The 21,234-nt window shown below is 35.6% G+C and overlaps 1 protein-coding gene across 2 annotated transcripts in view; it reads right to left on the bottom strand.

Annotated features, from left to right (window-relative positions):
• LOC126978460 (carboxyl-terminal PDZ ligand of neuronal nitric oxide synthase protein) overlaps positions 1-20,934 on the bottom strand; it is a 158,658-nt gene extending 137,724 nt beyond the window's left edge. For both annotated transcript variants that reach the window (XM_050827274.1, XM_050827273.1), the window contains exon 1: positions 20,666-20,934. The gene's annotated coding sequence lies outside the window, so the exon portion shown is untranslated. The remainder of the gene's footprint in view (positions 1-20,665) is intronic.
• Between the last annotated feature and the right edge of the window lie 300 nt (positions 20,935-21,234).

The following is a 21,234-nucleotide window of genomic DNA, read 5'->3' as shown; positions in this document are numbered from 1 at the left end:
CTCGTAACACGTGTAGCGACAAAGGGAACAATATCTTAACCAACTCTAATACGAGTCAACAGAGAATGGAACCTAAAATAGCATTACTTATCTTTGCTTCTCGTCCACATTCTATTGCTATCTGTACCCACATACACGGTGCACAGTACTGCGTGCAAATACATGAGCTGTACTTAGTAATCGAAGACTGAAATTGCACACGAATGCTAATATTAATGTTTTGCTAACGGTAATAACTATCTTACAATAAATAAATATAATAACACGTCTATAACCTTACTGACACATTTACTATAATGATAATAATATTGGAACGAAGTTCCTTACGGCAGGCTTGGAGGAGATTGGGATTTTGCTGCGGGACCGAACTGAAAAAAATGTGATAGTAAACCCGTAAGAAAAAGTCCGTAGAATAAAACCGTTAAATGAGACGTGCGCAGGCGCGACAGTCGTATACACAAGCGAGTAGTGTATTTTTGTAATTATTTCTATTTCTATGTAATTTGATGTTGTCAAACAAAAATAAAGAGTCATATTTTGTTATTTTAATTGATAATTTGGATTACGATTTTATTTTTATTTTACGTAATTTATTTAAGATAAAAATCAAGAAAACCTACATAAAATTGAACACGACTTTTTTAAACAAATTGTGTCAATTCTACATTAGCCGAAGGAACTTCGTTCCTACCTGGTGTCCCACGACACCACATCTTTTTTTTGAATATGTATTCCTGTCAATAATATTATTGATATATTTTACTGAGTTACGATTATAAAGGGCTTACCATTATCTGAATTTCAGATAAATACTCATTAACAACAATGTTATTATTAATTCTTCTTCAAAAGCATTCCAATTCAAGGATATAAACATACACACATAAAATCACGCCATAGAAGGGGTTGGCAGTGGCAGATGTCTACCGACATCCACTTATCACAGCTCTGACATCTTACTACGTTTTATTTCTAATTCTACTCTATTCAAATAAACTTTCAGTTTTTTTTTATCTCAAATGCTTGCCGTTGACAGATAATATATAGAATAAATAATATAAAAACAAAAGATACAAAACAAAATTACAATCATATGCAACCTTAATAATATTATAATTTTATAGAATCTGAATATACGCAAATAAAGAAAACAATAAATACAATATTGTTATAAACAGTAAGTATGACCAGTGGCATAACTTCACAGGATATCCGTAAGGTGGCGGGTGGCGGGTCGTGGAGTTACAATATTATGTGCTGCATACAAAACACTTGATTAGCATCGTATTAATATAACGATAAACGAAAATTGGATATTCCACGAATATTATTATTCCTCGAAATTGGGATATTATGTCGCTCGCGAACAATGTTAACTGGATGTCAATGAATATGTGCCTGTTACTCAGAATCATAACATTAAATTGATTGGCATTTTGAAAATATTCGAAAATGTGAGCTTTATATAAGTCTAATGCTGATTTTAATTAAATTAATTTCTTAGGCTCGTGTAATTCCTGCTATGTTTTTTAGTGTTTACTTTTTGGTTTCAATATATATGTTATAGTATCTATAAGGGTCAATAAACAAGTGGCACACCTGAGGCAACGTAAGCCCAGCCTGCCACGAACATACACGATATCAAAAGAAGCGTTCTCGGCCTTTGAGGTGAATGTGAAGCTCTTGGGTTGAAGATCCCACAGTTGTATTGATTCGGAAATACAGCAGCCAGCACACGATTGGATTGATAATAGATGAGAGTTTCAATTTCCTTAACTCGGATGTAGAAACACGGCATCTACAGAAACTTAATTTTATCTTCATATCGTATAGTAATTGTAATAAATATACGATGTAAACGCGTTCGCTAACGTTATAGTATTCATCAGGCACAGACAATTCAACCTGCTCAACGAACATGATATCTGGCAACATACATTTACACTACATTATAGCAAACCCACGACTGTAACAAAAGATCTCAAGCTCAAACTAATGGGCTTTCTTTCAAAGTTCAACCAAGTGGACTTAGGACCGAGCGATGCTCTGCAATAAAACATAAAACATCAACATGATAAACTTTTCTACACGTCGTGAGAATATTTTCGAAATTAATTAGCTCTTTAAAACTTTAAGAACTCAAACATACTTTTTTATAATTCTTTCCTAATCCACCAGTTCTTTCTTAACCCGTGTGTCAATTTAGGTTAATAAGAGACCAAACAACCGTACGGTCAGGTAATAGTGATAAGTGATCACCGTTGTTCATACCTGCAGTCTGCACAAGACCACAATGACAATAATAACGTTGCCAGCCTTAGAATATAATATAAATATAATATTCACACACTCTAGACTAAGCTAAACTAGACATAGCTTGTACTATGGTCACAAGACAACGATAAATTTAATACAATATACTTACTTAAACAGACATAAATACTTATAAACATCCATGACTCAGAAACAAACATTCATATTCATCATATAATTTTTTGCACCTACCGGGATTCGAACCCGGGACCTCTAGCTCAGAAGACAGGGTCACCAACCACTGGGCTATAGGGGTCGTCAATATGAACAAAAGTAATACCTACCCTCAGATTTACTCTAAAATTTACAGTGACTCAGAAACAGGAAAATTATTCACGGTATTGTAACCTTGTAGAAAACCTTCTGAGCTGATGTCCCTCAGTCAGTTATCTTGATCTCATAATATATCTTAAAATAAGGCGAGCTCGAATTATAAGCGTATATAACCAACATAATATAGACTTACCCCCTTATTCATAATAGTCTGCTAACTTAAAGTATTGCTAATTCTCACTCTGTCTTCTTCTATTGACCTAAGTCAGAATAAGAAAAAACACTCCTTAGCGGCTGTTTAAAGTTAGCGGACGATTATGAATAAATGGGTTACTGTTATGAGTTCTGCACTGCAATCAGATCCGTGTCTCAATATCTGAGGGATGCAGGTGCTTGGATTGACAGGTGCCTTTACAAATGAAAACAAAAGCTAACCTTTATGTCGGTTTCAGTAAAATTTCACGATTTAGGTACACATTATGTATTTTTAATTTAGTCAAGACCAAAGTAAATATTTTATATTTTATATGCTAATTGTATTTTATAAACTTCTTGACATTCAGAGTAAATCCCAGAGGCAGGTCCATATAAATGTTTTAATGTTATTTCGACGGTCTGTAATCATTCGCCCATCAGCAAAAGTTGAGTTAAACTTGTATGGGTAACTCAAGAATGATTATAATTAAATGTATTTTAATGATCTCAATCTGAGTCGTAGCAGATTTAATTAAATTGATATTTTTCAGTATCTTTTTACTGTTTTTTACACGGCAACGCTTCAATACAATTCCAAAAAACATTACCTCTTTTTTTAAATCAGTAAATTTCAAGCTATTAGAAATAAAGCCATTGCTAATTCGTCTCACAGCACAATGCTACCTACACATATAAAATAACTTAAACCTACTAGGCCTGACTTAGACAATAACCTTCAGAACGTCGATGTGAATGGCTCGGGATCTCCTGGGACTCCTCTCAACCTAGGGGTATTATAGATTCATTCTAGCCAAAGTAAAAATAAGCCAAATAAGCATGTTCATTCTGATATCGTGTACTGGTTTATTTTAATAATTCGAAAGTTCTAAACTTGAGTTTGACTGTGCTGTATCAGGGAGGCACATAATTTGAGAACGTATCACAATCACTTGAAGGTAAGTTATCACCCGTTCCAAACCACATGATGAACTTACAATGCACCTTTTATCTTACCATCATCTTATATTACCTATATAAACTCGTAAATATTAAACGCGTCCTCTTTTTACAATAATAATAATAATACTTTATTTCATTCTCTTTTACACTCACTGCAAATAACTTAAATTACTAAATGTACAATATTTATTACATAATACCAATTATTTACATCTTTTTATCGCTAATTGTAACAATAGATTGAACATTGAAAATTTGGTTTTGCAGTGATATTAAAAGACCTCTGACCCCGAAACTAGTTAAAACTGTATCTTCGGGGTCAGTGATTCCTCGACAAATGACAATGACAAACGAAACAAATTTAAAAAAATAAAAATTGAATTAATTAGGTTTATTTTAATACGCTGTGATATTGAGTTTAGAGATATTGATAAGTGCTCCGTATGTCAAGGTCACCTCGACTTGCCATGCGATAGATTTATAGAAACAGGTTTCTATAAACTAGGAGAGAGATTGGAAATGCCTGCATGTATCGGGGCGATTTTATTATTATAATGTTAACTTGTTACCACAACGGCGCCTGAAGGGAAAAACTGAACCTTTTTTTGCCGTGAAGCAGTAATGTGTAAGCATTACTGTGTTTCGGTCTAAAGGGCGCCGTAGCTAGTGAAATTACTGGGCAAATGAGACTTAACATCTTATGTCTCAAAGTGACGAGCGCAGATGTAGTGCCGCTCAAAATTTTTGCATTTTTCAAGAATCCTGAACGGCATTGCATTGTAATGAACAGGGCGTATCAATTACCATCAGCTGAACGTCCTGCTCGTCTCGTCCCTTATTTTCATAAAAAAAAAAAAAAAAAAAACAATAATATTAACTTTCTCGCGCTGAGCAAAGGTATATTTTCAAAAGAGTACGCGATATAAGACCCTAGGTGTCATCCAGCACACGTCGACGATGTCCCGAGAGAGACCTGCATAGCCCGTGCGATGACGTATGCATCGCCAGTACTGTCATCCGCTAGTTATAATACATGCTGGTGGCAGAAGTGGAGCATTAAATTGAAAGGAATGACAAATAAAAATTTCTTTCAAATAAAATAGCCCAGTTAGGTAGCCTGTAAGTAAGCAAGGGGCAGTAATTAACTTGCTTACTTGCAACATGTAGATATGCAAGTTTATTAAGCCAAGGTCCCATTAGAGCCATTTTAGATTAGTTTTAATAGTTATTAGTTGCAGGGCTACTCTTAAAGCGAATAACAATTTGAAGCCAAGCCATTTAGAATCCAAAAAGATTGACTAAATCTGCGCCCACATACTATTACTCTAAAACACAATAAAAACATTTTGACATCGCTCGGCTATGTATTTACGACATGCATGCAGTGAATATACTTTCGAATATCCGATTGTAATGAAATAAATTTTATTTATCGCTTCAGGCACATTTTGAGCGTACGTAAATCTATTGAGTAGTATCGGCAACGGATACTGGTTTGTACAGAACGTGACATTTGGGGAATATTAATATTATAACAGCTTGAATAAATATATTTCTGCGGTAAAATGTTATCTTTATTAAGAAAATAGAGTTATTCGGGCATGAATGGTATCGGACCAAGAGAGTCGCTTAAAGCTAAATTAAAAGATTTTTAAGAGTGACTGGTGATAACCAACATAAATTATATATGAAAATTTTGTATATTTGGAAAATAAAGGAAATAAATTTCAAAATATAAATGAAAATCATAATATTAATACTAGAAACAAAAATATACTGTTAAAGCCCACTTCTAGGCTAAGTTAACTTGAGAAGTCATTTTTATAAAAAAGCTTCCTGAAAACATAATGGAAATGTCCCTCAAGGACCTTTCCATTATGTTTTCCTCCTTAGGACTTGCCTAAGCCTGTATTAAACATAAACTAATAGAAAAATGTCTTATTTCTATTTAAAGGATTATTTAGATGATAAGAAACTTGGGTATGAATTGCCCTTATGAAATTGAGCTTTTAATTGATCCTAATAAAAAATAATATTAATAATTAGGAATTATATTATTCAAATTAAAACAAAATGGTCAAATTACAATTAACAGTAGAGGTATTTAGCGAGTATTGCATCATAATTATGTAGAGATTAACATTCTTCTTTGTTATTTGGTAGAGTTCCCGTGACAGGCTTCGTCATGCTCGCTTAAATGTCACTGCTTGAGGCGGCAACGTGGAGCAGATCATTCCCTTCCCAATAAAATGATCGAGGGAGGCGAAGGCTGCCCCATGCTTCATACTCGTGAATGGGCGCTACTAATACTTGTGGTGGCTGGATGATCATTTTAAAATTAAAGTTATTATATTTTTTATAATCGCTAATAAAATCTCGTAAAATACCTTCATTTATTTATTGTAATTGATATGATGTGTAGGATGAACCTGAAAATATTGATATAAAAGAGTGACAATTATTTTCTTGCCACTTGAAGTGGATGTTAATGTTAAAATAAGAAAATGTTTGACATTCATATATGTCATTTCCTTGACCTACATGAATAAAGCGATTAGATTTGATTAGATTGATTTGATTTATTAGGCATAGGGTTACGCTAAGTCCTAGCTATACAAGCTATAGGTAATATAAAACAACATCCAATTGTATGAAGTATTTATTGCGTTCTATTATTCAAAAATTTTTGCTTAGGATTTAGTGGTTTTGATTTTATTATATGTACCTACAGGTTACAATGCTTCAAACTAAAGGATGCTAGAAAAATACGTTGTCCATGTATGTATATATGAAAGTACCCATCAAGTCAGCATTATTGTATTGCAGTGAAAAGACTGATGTTCTACTTTGAAAATCGGTGTGCATGTTTTAATGATATCCCTGACAGGGATTATCAAGTTACCTTCCTGCTCTCCTAGTAAACCATTCATTGTCACAGTGCTCAAACTAATAAGTACATAATATTTTATATGTGACTTCTCAAAAAACTTTCTCAAGTTTTGTTTATTGCTTTCAGATAATGTAATACGGTATGTGGATATTGTAATAGTGATTAGTCCACGCTATGTACCTATATTTGTGCCCGATTACCCGCGATCAGAGTGATTCAAGCGCTTACGTTGCGGTCATCAGCCTCAATTTATCACAACGGTGATCTTACTTTTCTGTTAATAAACACAGAATTGACATTTAATTACCTTTATATAATGTTTGTGATAAAACGTGAATCCAGTGTAAACCGGGCGGCCGCATGTTCGAATCTCATCTAGTTTGTCAAAGCTCTTGCAGCATCTTGTCTCGTAGCTATAACATATATGACTGTGATGAACAACTTGGTAATCGTAGGCTAACTGCAAATTAACATCTACTGTACGCCCTAAGTTAAAACTGGAATCAATTCATTTAATCCTTAGTCTTTTTTGTATGGAAAAGGAGGACAACCGAGCGTACGGGTCACCTGATGTTAAATGATCATCGCCGCCCACAATCTCTTGCAACACCAGAGGAATCAGAAGCGTTGCCGGGATTTGAGGAAGGTGTACGCGCCTTTTGAAGGTACCCATGTCGTGTCGTCCCTGAAACACCGCACAAGGAAGCATACAGCTTTGTAGTACGTGGAAGAAAGTTCCCTGAGAACCGAACTGTGGAGTTTGTAGTTTTTTTGTGCTTGTAATAGACCATGCTGGCTGAGTGCAAGTTAGTCAACTTCACGCATAACCTTTAAATTTCTTTGCAGTTGCTCTCTTACTCTGTTAGATCGTCGAATTCGCTTTCCAATCTTGGGATTACGCCTGATGAGTAGGAGAGCCGGTAAAGACGAGTAAGGACCGGCGCCAATTCTGGAGCACATGTCCACAGCACAATCAGAAGAATTCCATCGGGCCCGCTCGATTTATCCAAATATAAAAGCGCCTTAAGTACGGCGCCATGCTGTAATTTTATCAAGATTGCATTGATTCAAGAGCAATTTTAATTTTAATAAATTACAGGTAATTACAATTTAAGGGTCCTGGGGTAAATTTCTAATGGTTCTTAAGTTTGCTGGTGTTATCATCCTTAGATACCAAGGCAATGAGCTAACGTTTGTAGCACTCCTACTTTCAGCGAGAGGCCATTTTACAGGAGCGGTCAAATTATGGTTAAGGCAATGAATATATTATAGTACAGTTAAGGTTCCATCACCGAAGATAATGGGATTAAAAGATTCAAACCTTGCAGTGCCATATCAGCAACAATTCGAGCGAAAATCAAATCTACCTCCTCATATATGAGGTTAGCAGAAGATCTAATATTGAAGGAGTATGATCTTTTACGATATGTATACGTCGTGTACCCCTGACAACGTGGGTGCAGAATATGTGAAGTTGAATAGATGAGGTGTGAGAGCATAACATTCAAAGAACTAACATTCGCTTTTATTCAATTAGGATATTCAAAAGATACCGCGGCATAAAAGATATTCAAGTACACGGCGATGAGCCTAACTTAAAATCTAACTAAAAAGTAATTTTATCAGCAATATTTTGAGTGCAGAACTCTGAGGCGCTGAGTGTGACAGCTCCAGTTTCAGTCAACATCAACTACATACAAAGACACAAAATTTCATCAGAATCAGTTAATTCGTCTTGAAGTTGTTAAATATGTATATTTCCAACATAATGTGTGATCATTTGGTTTGGGATATCGCCGGATGTGTGAGTGATTTATAATTAAAATCTTGAACTGAGTATTAAATGCAAAAGCCCTCATATGCAAATATTACAGCACGGACTTCGTAAATTGATTGAATCGAACAATTTACTTAATTTTTCATTGAGAATGTAAGCCGGTTGTCCCGTTAGTTGGTCTGAAACAGCGGGTTAATGGCAGGCCTTCACAACGCAGATTAATGATACCTCAAACTTAATTTACTTTTTTCCGTTCATGTCTCTCACTTATTCAAGGTGGCGGTTTTCCTAATATTGCAAAAGTTATTGCCACATTTGTTCTCAGCGAAAAGCAATACTGTGTCCTTTCTTGAATTTGTCCGGGGAAGAACGAAGCAAAGTCAGTACCCTAACACCACTGCCATCTGGTGATGGAGGAACGGGGAACATAGTGACGCTAGGCCATTACTTCACGCCAACACCGGTCGATCGGCTGACGTGCTAGTATCGACGGCGGAGTGACTCTCCACATCCATCTATTTGCCTTTCATGACACCCTAGCGCCTGGATCTTCCCTTTTTATATGCATTGGATAAAAGTGGAAGCAACGCCTGCCTAATTTGTTATTGTGAATTTATACAGTACTCGTATAAGGTAATTAAATTTATATAAAAGCAATGTCCTTTAAATAAAAATTCAATAAGTTGGAAATTAAGCTCACATATTTAAAACTTTAACATCAAGCACAGCGTGTGTGATGCAGTTAAATATCGAGCTTTGAAGCAACAGCATAACTTCATAACTTCAGGCACAATTCACACACTCACAACTTACAGCAAATATTTAACTTACCAGTATAATGAGTTAAGTATAAGCCAGCACGCCATTATTTTGAACGTCATTCAGCCTCTTAAGTAGTTGTTGACAGCGTATTAAGCTCTCAGCAGTTTGTTACACACTAACTTTGCTCAAATTTAACTTTACTAACCAACGCTTCTAACACTATAATAAGGAAGTTGTAATGAAGACTTCGTACTCTTCGTAGGAGTCGTCTCCTTCTTAGTGAAATCTTTTTGTTGGATGTTTAGAATGAAATGACCATTATTAAAATTGAATTAAGAATTTTTAAGAAGGTTTGAGTTTAAGTCTTGGAAATAAAACAAAATGACATCTTTAATGTTACTTACGACTTTTTCAATAATTTAACTTTCTACTGAACTTGTGCTAGAGTAAACCCGCCGCTTATGACGCATCAATAAGCACGATCCAACTTTAACGTGAACTAATTGCCAACTAGTTTGGGAAGCTAATTGGTTTGGAATAGTTTTATGTTTGGAGCTAGATATTGAGTTAAGTTATTGGAAGCGAATTTCATATAACGCATGAAGTAAGTCTGTTCAGTGAAGGAAAACATTTTCCGGAGTTTACATTGAGATGATAACGTCGTCAAAATAATATCATCTAAGATTTGCTGATGAACTCATACTGCTTGAAGTAAACGCATAAACTATTCAATCAGAAAATCTTAAACGAGAAAAGTTGAAAAGACTAAACTTAGGGCATAGACTATGATAATAGACATCAGAAATAGTTGGCTATCCAATCCTTGGAATATATAGATATATATATATATATCATATCTGGAATTTGGACCTACAAAGCATTTTGGCCCTCGAGAATAACTTTCCACAAAACAAAGGGCATTGGAAAAATATATGACTACAAACCTCAAGAATCGATTGTACTAGTCTTTGATTTGTAACGAATGCCATATGGAAACATTGATTTATAATAATTATGGTGGCAGGTGTTATGATGCATAATAATAAGGAAAAGTAGAGCAGAGCTAAAGAGTATCGACGAGATGTAAGAAGAAGACGCGGTATACAAAGATTAAAATGGGAAGATGATCTAAGCCGGGACAGCGGAAAGATAGTGGCAAAAGTTGCTAAGGGCAGGCAACAGCGAATAATTTTGAATTAGGATGAACTTTTTTAGATATTGTTTTAAAAAAATACTCAAAATTTTTTATTTGCCATGCCGAGAACCATGGAAATAATTATAACATGGAATCCTTATACTGCTTTCCTTCTTCGTCATATGTTAACCCCTTACAAGAATCCCTCGCAACATTAATAATGGTCGGTTGAGTAGTTAATAACAAGCAAATAATCTCACTTTCCCAATTATTATATTAGTTAAAACCCCAAAAGTTGAGATCGTCACCTTAAGACATAAGATGTTAAGTCTCATTTGCCCAGTAATTTCACTAGATACGGCACCCTTCAGACAGAAACACTGTGCGGCTAACACGTGCGGCAGAAATAGGCAGAAATAATCTAGCCGGCATCCTGTGCAAAGGAGCCTCCTACTGGTTATACTAGAGCTATCGAAAATGATATCCCGAGAAATAATTGGTAAGCAATCCTTCTTATTGGAATAATATCCATCACGTTATGTTGCGGAAATTTTCTGGTGCTATTGGAACCGATTGGTCATTAATACAACCAAGACAAGTCGGACGAGAGGATACGGTGCAAAGATTACGAGGTACCTACGTATGAAACAAGTAGATTGCTAGTTTAGCTTGGACTACGTGCTCATTATTTTGATTATGTGTAAGTTTATGGTACGGTTATAATCTGTCTATCCATATCGAAATATAATAGACATGAGTGTAGGTGGCGTGCCGAAGAGAAAGATTTGATATTGTTAATATAATATGTGGACGATAAACTTCGCATTACTTAAGAACCTATAATTTGAATATTTCGAGTAAACAATTTTTTTTTTATGATAATAACGAGCAAGACTTTCAGCTGATGGTAATTGATACGCCCTGCCCATTACAATTCAGTGCCGCACAAGATTCTCGAAAAATCTAAAAATTCTGAGCAGCACTATAATTGCGCTCGTCACCTTGAAACATTAGATGTTAAGTCGTTAAGTCTTATTTGCCCAGTAATATCAGTAGCTACGGCACCCTTCAGACCGAAACAAGCAGTAATGTACACATTACTGCTTTACTGCAGAAATAGGCACTGTTGTGGTACCTATAATCTAGCTGGCATCCTGTGCAAAGGAGCCTCCCACTGGTAAAAAGTATGATTCGTTATTAGTTTGATGCTATTAAAACGAAGTGACGTCTTGCTTCATTTTTTCTCTTAATGTTTAACTATTCGACCGTGAGCTTGGAAATACTCGGTTTTAGGCGAGTCGCAAACCTATTAATTGTATGTTATATAATAATATAGCCTTTTATATGGAAGACTTCAGTCGGGTCACCTGATGGTATATTATTACCGCTACTCATAGAACCCCACAACACCAGAGGAATCATATAAACAGGGGTGGCAGCGACAGGGAGTTGAAGTTACCAAGGGCAGCTTCCGACGACACCCGCAACTTGCGTGTTTCGGACGGGTGACGTAATAATGACGTAATAGCTGTGCTCTGATTTTGACGATTATTGACTTAAATCCAAGTCTATTGATTTAGGTAAGGACCCAGACTTAACGAAGTTAAATATTCATTTGTTGTTGTTCAGCGATGGTCAAATAGAACAAATTATTTGGCGAAAGTCCGTAAACAGATATATTGCTTTAACTAAATTAACCCAAATCGAAAGAAAATGCTGTATCGTTGGAACAGTAAATGTTACCCTTAATATTTATTATCTTTAACCTCCACTTATTTTGTAGTTTTATTAGTAAGAATTGGTCGGTTGATACAGCTTCTAACAATTGTCTTCATATGACTTCACATCATAATAATACATAATAAAATAGATATATAAATTACATTTAAACATATGCTTAAAATTAAACAAACTTACAATTTTCATGTAATAAGTAAAGTTCGCTATTGGCCATGTTATTGACAATCGCTTTGCAATGTTCTTAAGTGCTATTCTGTTATACAAAAGCTTGCTCTTCCACTTCAATGAAGAGCGACGTATCTTAAATGAACTATATTGAACGGGTCGCCAATTGGCTTCAATGTTTATTACAAAGTCGACAAAAGGGGTTTCTTAGAGCAATTTAGTGTAAGTCGGACGTGATACTATTGCGCTAAATTGGACTTGTTCGTGTGATATATTAACCGTTTGTTGGTGCGACAGTGAAACTTATTTGAGCGCTGCATGTGCACTAATGTTGGATGTTAAAGGTTTTGGAAACACCGCAAAAGGAACTTATACCACAGCTTGATGTGCGTGGGGGAAAGTGTCTTGAAAACCACACTGTGGAGGAATGCCAGGTGGTGGGGATGAAATCTTTATTTGCGGCATGTCGTCCAAAGGTGGAATTCGGCGGCGAGAATCAGGTTAAGCAGCTCTTTGGAACACTCCCCGTGATAAGTTCAGTATAAGATACACAAGGTAGCGACATCTCTACGCAGCCAGCCGTTTACAGCGCACTGGAGCAAAACATGCAATAAGGTAGCCGCTTAGTTGACTAAACGAAATTGGAAAGACCATATAGCAAGTATTATGTGCCTGCAATTGACCTAAGACTAGTATTGCAACAGAATCGATCCCTGCATGCATCATATTATCTGTCAATTGAAACTGATCCATGAAACGATCCGTTTCTTCACAACAATACCCAGAAACGTTGACAAGGCGCATTTTGAGCTTATCTTGTAGCGTAGTTAAATTAAGTTATTTGTAAGTTTTTGGAAGACGCATTCCCATCTGTTTTGGAATAAATTTAAGATTTTATTTTTAATGAAAATAAGGGACGAGACGAGCAGGACGTTCAGCTGATGGTAATTGATACTACCTGCCCAGTACAATGCAGTGCCGTTCAGGATTCTTGATAACCCAAAATCTCTAAGCGGTACTACAGCTGCGCTCCTTGAGATATAAGATGTTAAGTCTCATTTGCCCAGTAATTTCTCTAGCTACGGTGCCCTTTGGACCGAAACATAGTAATGTAAACACATTACTGTTTCACGGCATAAGTAGGCCTCCCATTGGTAGAAGTCGATGATTATGTCTAGCTTGTCTTATTCTGGACCTATATACACGTCTTGTAATAGTGAATCTTTTTACATTCAACCTTTACACTACACAAAATATAGCTTTAAATTTATACAAGTTAGTGTAGGTTTCAGCAAAACACATTATAATGCATTAAAGCATTTAGTTTTGCTGATTGTTCACATTAATTATTTCATAGTATAACAGTAGTTTATATATATATATATAATATATCTAGACCTGAACGTCCTTGGGGATAAGGAAATAATGTTTATTTAGTAATTTGCTTAAGAAGTAGTTTAAATTATTAATACTTGAATCAATAAATAATACAAGGGGACCCGACAGACGTTGTCCTGTACACAAGTCTTTATTTCAAACTTTTATGAATAAGCTGAACAATATGGTAAGTTTTGATGAAAATGAAAAAATATTCGGGAGATGAAGTCCGAACTGTGACGTGTGATGTAAAATAGATTCTATTCGATAATTGCAAGCGAACAACGCTATAGCCGACTTCAGGTCAGACGCTGAAACAATGCCCTAAAGCCAAGCTTACTGATGGATAATTTATGGAAACTGTGTGGTGGCCAACTCATCAAATATTAAAATATCTCTTTATTAATCAATAAAAAATGTGTAAATTACTTACAAAAATCCTGTTAATTTAAAAAAAAAATACTTTTTTGAGTATGCCGTAACAGTTTGAATCGTTGTAAAGAATTTTTTATCAAAACATCATTTCAATGTTAAAATATGTCATTAGATGTACAGTTACTACCACAAAACACAGAACTATCATTCTGTGGTCTATGGTTACTACACATGTACAATTAGACCTGATTCGAATTTATTCTTAGAAGCTTAGAGTTTTTCTTTTAAAGTTTAGTTACGTTTTTCTATATTTAATTTCATTTACTTTTTAGCTTGTTTGTGATTTTAGTAGGTGGTATATTTTTTTTTCATAAAACAACCCTTTTCATCTTCTTTCCTAGAATATGTATAATAATAATAATATGATTATATTATGTTGCATATACATAGGAACCTTTTAAAGCGATTGTAGGTTACATTAATAACGCACTCGGTAACCGAATACGTAATTCTTCGTATCATTAGCAGTAACGTGAACATCGCTGGCTCAGGTTCGCTAACGACCGATGTACACATACATATCTATCTATATACAATACAACGTGTCTCCAAGAGATGGAACTATCGCCATCACAATGCGCCAATTTTATTCACATTGTATCCTGGATGTACAGCTTTTAAACGTCACTATTCAAATTATGTATTATTTCACACGAGCTGCATTTTAAATAATTTTGATTGTAGATGCAGTTGATTGAAAATATTATATAAGTAAATTTCGACTTGATAAATATCCATTCTTTACAATATTTATTAGTAAAAGCGTCGTAAAGCAGAGAACGCACGTTTCGGCTCTTTGAACCCCCCTGGTCATCAAGTTAGAATAAAAATGGACAGGCACATGTTAGCACGCTGCAATATGGACTGACGACCTGGAAGGGTTGCAGGCGTCCGTTGGATCTATAAGATGTAAGTCCGATTTTGGTTGCCGTGGCGAACTTTAAGGGAGGATTATAACTAACACTGGACTCTATCGGTCGAACTGATGATTAAATTGATAACTGGCCGCATTTATCACCTAAGAGCACTTGAGCCACTTGCCATGAATACTGATATAGATGAACTTATACACAAACAATGAAATCAAGCACTAAGGGTTGATGCATCCTATTTACGATAATTTGTATTTATTAAATTAGTGGGAGGCTCCTTTGCACAGGAGGACGGCTATATTATGGGTACCACAACTTCACCTATTTCTGCTGAAGCAGTAATGTGTAAACATTACTGATTCGATCTGAAGGGTTCCGTAGCTAGTGAAATTACTAGGCAAGGTGACGAGCTCAATTGTAGTGCCGCTCAGAATTTATGGGTTTTTCAAGAATCCTGAGCGGCACTGCATTGTAATGGGTAGGGCGTATCAAGTACCATCAGCTGAACGTCCTACTCGTCTCATCCCTTATTTTCATAAAAAAAATACAGTATCATAAATAATTTATATTATTTAAATACGATTCATTGATATATACTCTATTTGATTGAAAATTGGCCGTCGAGTTTCTTATATATTCTGCTCAGGAGCTCAACTTTTTCCAAGCATATTATGGTAAATTCAGTAATATAAAAGGAATATTTATAGTGACTATTCAAATACGCATAGATTAAGCCCAATTGAATCAAATTTATTTGACTTTGAGTTTGAAAAAAATCATCAAATCATTTAAAATTAATGAGTCGTTACGTTGCTCAAAATACTATATTTACAGAGCTTAAAGTAAAAGACATTACATCAAACGACAGAGATCATTATAAAAAAAAGTTAAATAGTAGATCTTAGAAAGAACGGTTTAATTTTATACAAGAATAACTCGTTAGAGAATTTTTATTTGAGTCAGTGAGTCGCTTCTACACGAGCTCATTTATCAAAGCAAAACAGAAAGCCTTAAGGCAAATGAATTACATGGAATATATTACAACAGGGTTTCCCTGAAACATTATTAATGTTTTTGCTCGCAGGATATTTACTTATTAAGATGCTTATAAGATTAATTAGGAGAACGGAAAATATTCACAATTACGCTTTTCATTATCTATTTGACAAACGTAGTAAATATGGAGTTTTTAGACTTCTGGTGCTTGAACAACAAGAGTGTAAAACGGACACAGTACAATGTATCGAGGTATAGAGAGAATACAGTTGCTGGTAGTTAGTTTACAAACAATTAGTGAGATTCGTGTCATAGAAGATACAGAGATGACTTTATATATAAGATACATAGTAGCTTTATATAAACACTTTTATAATAAAGTCCCTGCCTCTGTTCAGGCATTATCTATAAATAAATTTGAAAATTTTATTAAAAATGGCTTTGTCGTAAATTCTACTACTCCATAGCTGAATATCTGAGTGATCCGACAGCCTGGGACTAGATTATGATTATTTTATAGCAATAGCAATGCCAGTATAATATTGTATATTTTAATAAAAAGAGCGCAAAAAAAATTTTTTTTTTAATGGAATAGGAGGACCATACGAGCGTACGGGTCACCTGTTGTTAATTGATCACCGCCGCCCACAATCTCTTGCAACACCAGAGGAATCACAGGAGGTACCCATGTCATATCGTCCCGGAAACACCGCACAAGGAAGCTCATTCCACAGCTTTGTAGTACGTGGAAGAAAGCTCCTTGAAAACCGCACTGTGGAGGACCGCCACACATCCAGATGGTGAGGATGCTGGGAGAGTTTCTTGCGCCACTTCTCCTCTCTCAGAGCGCCATTTCTTTCCGAAGCGGTAGTAGTTTCTAGTATTAAAAATGACATCAAAAAGAATTCTAATTCAATTTTGAGAAAATAAATGCCTTTTTATCTAGCAGGCCAAAAAGTCACGTCGATCGGGAGCACTTGACATTTAATAATTCGAGCTTGTAAATAGCTTCTCTTGTTATGCTGTCAAAGGAAAAGAGTTGGTAGAGAGAAATCCGCCCAAACGTAGAATCTACTCTACTACTCATGCAGGCCAATTTTAAAGCTATGAATACCGATAATTTTCAGTACATTATTGATAAGCAGTATGAACAACGGAGGGAATGGGATACAAACTTGCAAGACACCAGGCGCTTATGGGTTTCTAGTTGGAGTGTTGACAGTCGGCGACAACCTTGATGCGTCAATCAAAATACTGGTCTTCATTTGGTTTTTACGAGTGGGAGGCTCCTTTGCCAGGATGCCATAGGTTATGGGTACCACAACTGCGCCTATTTCTGCCGTGAAGCAGTAATGTAAGCATTACTGTGTTCCGGTCTGAAGGGCGCCGTAGCTAGTCTCAAGGAGACAGCGCAATTGTAGTACCACTCAGAATTTTTGGGTTTTTCAAGAATCCAGAGCGGCATTGCAATGTTATGGGCAGGGCGTATCAATTACCATCAGTTGAACGTCTTACTCATCTGATCCCTTATTGTCATAAAAAAGCGTCATCGTCTGTTCATCATCATATCAATGACAATCTGAGTCCATAACATATCACCAGATAACCCAGATCACCACGTACTGTGCCCGTCACCCCGACAATTAACATGAAATGTCTCATGTGTCCTTTATTACAACACACCTTTCACCTTCAGACTTTAAAAGTACAAGTGCAGCGCGTTCTTTCCTTTCTTATACAAACAGACCTTGATACCTTAAACCATGGCTTTTATGAAGAATATAAATTGAATAAAAACATTCACAACTAAACTTTACAGATCAAATGAAATTCTAAGACATTTGTGGACGAGACACCGTGGGACTTGTCGAACGAACAGTAATCAATTCACGACAGAAGACTGTTCTATTATTCAAACAAGGAACAAAGTATATGACAGTGACTGAGTGTTCTCCCAAAACTTTTCAACGGATATTTTCCTTCTTCCTTTTCCTACATTTATTTCTAACCAACAATAACAGGTGTAGGTTTTTAAGGTCATAATGTTATATTCAAAATAGAAAAAAATCAAATCAATCTGTGCAAACTTAAGCGACATAATATATGCAGGATTATATATCTCAACCGGGCGTGGATGGCCAAATCTGACACGAAAGATGGTATAAATATTTGTATCAGTCGAAGAAGTCTCGGGACCGATTGTGACAAAAATTAAAAAAACAATTAGAACTCGTTTTTTTTGAAAAAACACATTTGTATTATTTCATGTCCCCTTCATAAGCTACGGGTTTGATTTCCGCTATTGAATCCGTTCGTAATTCAAATATTTGAATAAGATAGAAATATCATAAAATCCCAAAGAGCTGTTTGACCTGATTTCTGCCACGGAATTCCATTAGAAATTAGAATTTAATAACAAGCTGTTACGGCGCGGTGTTCATGGAACTTTCTACTACATCCTATCTTCCATGCGCGGTGTTTCCAGGACGATAGGCGCATACATCTTCCCAAAGGGCGAACTTGCTGCTGTTAATCCTCTGGTTTAGTATGGGTGGCTGTAATACCTTATTGTTATTATTTGTTGTTCTTTTTTCCATAAAAAGAGAAAATATTTTTAAATAATAAAACAATAAGATGGTGTTCTAACTGAAAGCAACGTTATAATTCACTTTGCAAATACATATGGTGGATTTTTATTTAAATTTAAAATTTAGTACTTATATTATTCTGACATGTTCACAATTCGATGAAACAGTTCGTTATTTAATGTATAAGCTTCCACCAGCGACTCCGTGCGCGTTCAATTCGCGTCGCATACCTTGGAAACTTAACAATTTCAGGATAAAATGGTCCTTTATATCCCTTAGGGATGCACAAATCAGTAGCTATTTACTATTAGCTATGTCGTAAAAGATTAACAAAGATTACCAGTGGGAGGCTTCTTTGCACAGGAAGCCGGCTAGATTATGGGTACCACAACGGCGCCTATTTCTACCGTGAAGCAGTAATGTGTAAAAAAAACTCGTATTCCCATTAATGATAAAATAAGACAAGATAACTCTTTGGTAAAAAATATTGAATAGTTGTCAGCACGGATGAGCTGACCAATCATTGCTCGTTAACTTCTATAGAAGCTATCGGTAAACAACTGGGATGAGGGTCACATATAGGGGGTCTACACGATCTATTTCGGGAATGGACGCATTGTGCGGAAATTCTATTTTGTGAATGAAATTTTATCATGTGTGATCAGCCTACTTGTCATGGTTTGTAGTTGAGGATTGAATAAGTATGATGTGTTAGAGGAGAATGCTCTCCGAACGACTTCTTGTTTATTTTGTTCTTAATTTTCAAATTTAACTATCCAATAGATCATATTTCTGATTCACGACTGGCGTAATAACAAAAACATCATAAAAAAAATTATATAATATAATATAATATTATGAAAATAAATACACTAATAAATGCTTAGAAAATCATTAAAATAAGGCAAATGAGATACGGGTGAAGAGTATCATTAGTGGGTCTTAGAAAAATACTCAAAAGAATAAAATGAAGTCTTTTGTAATACACATCGTCATATATTACAGACAGCATTAGCCGTGTATCTATACTAAGAATTACTTAAAAACAGAATTTATTATTCAATCAAATAGTATTTTGCTAACGTTGATAAATTCCAAAAACCTTAGAAGAATGTGGCATCGTGTGCTGTCTTAAAATGACAAGGGGTCTATCATTAACCAGTAGTAGTATTCCTAATAGGAATGTATCATATAAAAAAATAAAAAAAATATTGAAGTAGGCGTTACTTTGCGAAAATCCATAATTATACAAATGATTTGATTAGTGTTAATTCCGCCAATATTTATCTTTAAACAATTCTACACGTGTTTCGCCACTCATCCTCAGGACGTGTTGTCGCCAAAAATCTGGCACGAATCTCGTGCTCGTTGGCGGAATTAACACTAAAGAAAACTCAAATCATTTGGATATGTATGAAGTCTATGACTTCATAATATACTATATTGCATATTTATTGTTGCAATGTTTCACAGAACAAAGGGCATTCTCGGCGCAATTATACGGTTACAGTAAAGACAATTATGTACTTAGTCATTAGATAAGTAAACCTTAACATTAGATTTCAACATCAGAACGCTAAAATGGAAACCCAGTCATCGCTTAGTCATTGACGCTGGACTCGCCGCTTTTGGATTCAACAGAAAAGCTTGCCTTTGTTTTACTACAATCTTGCACCTGTCTATTTACTATTTATTCAATACATAACAAGAATTATTGTATTTAAGCATTCGCCAGCCTCTTTACATTCAATAAATTTTTATTTACATTAAGCGGTAGGTATCTGTTTATGGAGATGGATAGTTCTATATATGATAAAACATCTAAAGCTTATAACTTCCTGTTCTTGTCCCGGTGTTATCAGAGGTTTAGTTGTTCATGTGAACGTGTGTGATGGTTGCGACATACATGTCATCATACTGGTTGTAGAACAATCGCATCGAACATGACACCTACCGATAAGAGTTGACAATACCCATTGACAATCGTCTATATTACAATTTAATTCTCAGAATGCAACACTTCATAAACAATCCGTTGTCGGTCGCATCAACGAGAGCTTTTGTCATCGCCGCGGCCGGAATGCGCCCGACGGCCGACGGACACAAAACATTTAAATAGCTTCCGTCGCCGACTATTGTAATAAATGCATCAAGTTCAAACGAATCCAATAAGTCCGTTTAACTTACCGGTTTATTGAGAGCTTCGGTCAAGCATCACCGCAGCTTTGACGAAAACGAACTTTTTAAAAGTTTTTGTTAGTTCACAACGCACATAAATGCTGTCACAGTGCACGATAGAAACGAGATTTAATTTGTTGTGTGTTTATAATATTCAAGTTCAGAACAGGTTTCGGTCGGAAAGTGAGATTAAACTTTTGTGTCGCGGGCGAAGTTGGCAGGGTGCACTCGCGGTATGAGACCGGGACTGGCTCGTCACAAGTGCCTACTGAGACTGACTGAGAACTGCTGGCGGCAAGCGGCAAGTGGCACTGAGCGGCAACGTCGCACCCCTAATGCCTGCCCCGCTAGCCTTTGGGATCAAGCCTCCATAAAGTTGGGAGACGACACCACTGATACTTAACTATCGGCGATTTTTGTAATTGTAATGCACAAAATATCTAGTAATAGAATAATCTATAAATGTCGTGCATTTTGATATATTTTGAATCGGTTATAGTTTGGGGATCATTTAGCGTTTGCTTTAATTATTTAATGGCATAACGGAATTTACCAATAATTTTATTAAATTAGTATAG

The sequence above is a fragment of the Leptidea sinapis genome, chromosome Z (assembly GCF_905404315.1).
Source record: "Leptidea sinapis chromosome Z, ilLepSina1.1, whole genome shotgun sequence".
Classification (NCBI taxonomy): domain Eukaryota; kingdom Metazoa; phylum Arthropoda; class Insecta; order Lepidoptera; family Pieridae; genus Leptidea; species Leptidea sinapis.
This window is presented reverse-complemented; position numbering and strand designations above follow the sequence as displayed.